General features: G+C 53.7%; 1 pseudogene; it reads left to right on the top strand.

Annotated features, from left to right (window-relative positions):
- The first annotated feature begins 2,628 nt into the window (after window positions 1-2,628).
- On the top strand, window positions 2,629-3,492 carry LOC120710782 (annotated as a pseudogene).
- The last annotated feature ends 319 nt before the right edge of the window (window positions 3,493-3,811 follow it).

The raw sequence follows: 3,811 nt of genomic DNA, 5'->3' as shown, positions 1-3,811 counted from the left end.
ACGTGTAGTGGAGCCGCTGGCGCCGCCCACGCCGCGCCTGTCAGTCTGCCATGACAGATGGACACGACGGCTCGGCTTCACCCATTATGACGCCTACATAATAGCCTCAACAGGCCACGCCGCAAGCTACGTTCCCCCAACGGGCACCTAGCTGACAGGACAAGAGAAGACCTCCCAGAGGCAGAGCGCCAGCAGGGCATGGAAGGATATCGAAGAAAAGATTCACAGCTACTGTAGACATTTAAGTACTCTGCTCAGTATGTTACATAGTCACGTTGGGCCCACCTGTCGGGGCCTCAACGACCAATTTATCCGCACCCCTTGATCTATAAAAGGGAGGGCGCCCGCTAGAAAGGGGCAGAGGCCGGAAAGAGGCCAAGGCCCGGCAGAGGATTGGTCCATATACAACCAAGAACAATACTTCTCCCAGTGGATGTAGGGTATTATGCTCCGGCGGCCCGAACCACTCTAAATCCGTGTGTTCTTGCGTTCTTGCCCAAAGCTAGATCGGCCTAATAGCTTAGCACTTCCCCGAGTACTCCCCTCGGGGTAAAGTCGGGTGCGTTCCGCCACCCGGCTGTGGGTACCCCCAAAAGCCCACGACATTGAGCTTTAATAATATTATGTAGATAATTATTTTTATTTTCATTTTATTTTGATTGATTGTTGTTTGTTTTAGTTTTTATTAATAGTATATATTTATAACTGATACACAGCTAAATGATATTTTATATTTATTTTTTCATAATGGCATTGGTGGGTATTTTTAATTAAGCGCAGGTGTATTTTAGGCTAATTTTTATCGTAATGGTAGTGGTGGGTAATTTTTATTTTTCTATTTTTTTGATTAACATGAGAATTTTTATGTCTTGAAAACGAACGTGAAAGCTCCATTTATTGGCCAAATAATAAGATAATAGATAATAAATTATTGTTGTTCGGTGCCGGACAGGGCCGCCGGTTTAAGAATTACGGACTTCATACTGGAGATTTCTGGTGTTCAGAGAGTAGTGAACTCAACACCTGTAATATTGTAGCATTTTTTTTCACATGCGAGATTTTTCTGAAGGAACATTCACGTGCGAGATATTCTGGGACTACTATCTGCATTGTGTTTAATCTCTCTCCATTGAGTTATTATCTTGGAAGCTGTACTAGTCGTCGATGGATCGTGGGCGTCGCCTCTTCTTCGGGAATTCCTGCTTTAGAACCTGCCTTCACTTCGTTTCGTCCACCTCGTCTAGGTTTCATTGGCTATTGTTCGGCTGATGCTTTGCCGTTGTTTCTCTGTTTGCTCTAGCGGATGCTTTGCCACCGTTGTCGCATTGGGGCGGATGCTTGGCCGCCTTGGTTGTGTTGGTTGGGTGGATGCTTTGCCACCATGTCGAGTTGTGGATCTTTTGCACCCTTGATGAGGTTGTATCTTTTAGCAGGTTTAGTGGTGTGGTCTTGTCTCAAGGAGTGGTCGTGTCTAGGGTCGTAGGTTTGTGTGTTCTCTCCCCGTGTTGTTCTTGCTAGATGTCGAGGTCATCTGCCACTTGTTTGGTGGCGCTTGTATCCGTCTTAATAGTCTCTATCTATTAAAGTTTGTATCAATCGTATTGTTTTTCTCTCAATAAAATATGTGCTCAGACAAGGTTGCGAAAAAAATCTACAAGGTGCTGCTGAGTAGCCTTGATTTCAGCATCATTTTTCTTTGTCGGCATTATTTAAGAGGGAAAAGACTTAACAGGTTTACAAATAGTTCGATGTTACATAAATTTATAAAAGTCTTAATAACACCAACAAAGAAGATAACATAAAACTAGGTAACACTCTCATCGAGCACTGGTGTCTGCCTAATGACTTCCTGCAGGAAACCAAGCACATGTGCATTGTGCTCGCCCAAGAAATTTGTTGTTATCTGCTTTGTTGAAAATAAGCCACCTATATAAAAAAAATTCTATAAATGTCCGGATCATGATTTTACGGATAACCCCTGATTTGGATCGTGATTTTTAATCACGATCCAATATAAAGGGCTTTATTTAATATTTGTAATCCCAATTAAGGGGTTTTCTGGAAAGGTAGCCAGCTGCTGTCGGATCGGAAGTGTGCGGCTAGGATAGGGGGTGTTCAGGATCTCCTCCGCCGGTCGCGACCTCACCACGGCCACGGCCATGGAGTTTCCGGCCACCGCGAAGCACCTCGGCGCTAAGACCGTACCGCCACCATGCCCCGCGGCTAGAGAACCTCCGCATTCCAGCATCTGATCTCTGGCTCCTTGAACGAGAAGAAGGTAGGAGACGAAAATGGAGGCGGTGGCGGGCCGCAACTGGCCGGTTCAAACGGACCGAGATTCAGTACCTTCGCTTCTCGAAGGCACGCCTTACCTTTAGCTTCATCCCGTGTGTTCATTCCACATCCGACAACTCTCGGCAATCCAAAGAAAAATAGCTAGGACTTCATCGTTCTCCCCGCAGCAGCTCCTGCCACCGTGCACGCCAAGGCCTCGCCGCCTTCTCCCTACGTGGCGGCGTTCGCGTCCTCGGGCCTTTCGCCGGGTCCCGGTGCGCCGGAGCCGTCCGCGGGCGGCAGGCGGGCGCCGCTCATTGTGATGCTGGCCGTGGTGGGCGCGGCGACGCGACGGACGGCGGGAGCACGATGGCGGCGCCCACCAAGCCAAGAAACCACCACCACCACCGACGCCGGCAAGCAACAAGCAAGGCTTCGCTTCCGTCGCCCCATTCGTTCTTTCTTTCTCTGATTCAGCGCCGGCAGGGAGGCAGCGGAGCAGCCAAAAGCCATGGCGGTGGACCTCATGTCTTGCAGCGGCGTCTACGAGCACCGCGCATTCCAGGAGGCCGCCGCGGCGGGGCTCCGCAGCCTGGAGCTGCTGGCGTCCTCGCTCTCCCCGCGCGGAGTCCGCGCCGCTTAGCCAGATCGCCGACCAGGCGGCCGTGTCCTCCGGCAAGCCTCCCCTGCCGAAGCGCAAGCACCCCGCCGGCGCCCCCCCCCCGCCGCGCACCACCACCATGCCGAGCCCGGCGCCGCGCGGTGCCACTGCTTGAGGAAGCCGAAGCGGAGCCAGCCAACACGGGCTGTCTCGCCGCACGGTGCGTGTGACCGCCGCCGCGGGTCCCAGTCGTCGTCCCACGCGCCGGCGTCGTCCGACATCCCCGGCGACGAGTACTCGTGGCGCAAGTACGGGCAGAAGCCCATCAACGGGTCCCCCTACCTGCGCGGGTACTACCGGTGCAGCAGGGCCAAGGGGTGCCCCGCGCGGAAGCATGAGGAGAGCGCCGCCGACGACCCAGCCATGCTCGTCGTCACCTACGAGGGTGACCACCGCCACGACGCCCCCGCCGGCGCCGCCCGCGCGCAGTGAACAGAGATCATTAGTTATAGCAGTAGCTTGTTTGATTTGTTCTTTGGGTTAGCGGTAGATGATCGCGCTCGTGCTTCTTCTTGTAAAGAAAACCATCATCAATCAAAGAGAGCCTCTCCAACCAACTGCATCTCCAATCGGCAATTTTCAATGTTGGCGCCGGCGCGCCAGTCTGGGTGTAGGCTCGGCGCCGGCGTCCTGAGGCTGCTGGCCTGCTGCGACGCAGTTGGTGAGGCCCAGCCTCGACGACTCCTGTTCTTCCACCCGGTCCCGCCGGCCCTGCCAGACGGCGCCGCGCCCGAGATCGCGCCGGCCATCCCGGACTAGCTCCGCGGCGCCAGGGACTTCCTGATGAAGCGCTCAAGCGGCCATGGCGGATGGGAGCGGTTCGTTTATGTGAACGTCGCCGCGTAGGGAGAAGGCGGCACATAGTTGGCGTCGCGA

Source organism: Panicum virgatum, chromosome 5K (assembly GCF_016808335.1).
Source record: "Panicum virgatum strain AP13 chromosome 5K, P.virgatum_v5, whole genome shotgun sequence".
Classification (NCBI taxonomy): domain Eukaryota; kingdom Viridiplantae; phylum Streptophyta; class Magnoliopsida; order Poales; family Poaceae; genus Panicum; species Panicum virgatum.
This window is presented reverse-complemented; position numbering and strand designations above follow the sequence as displayed.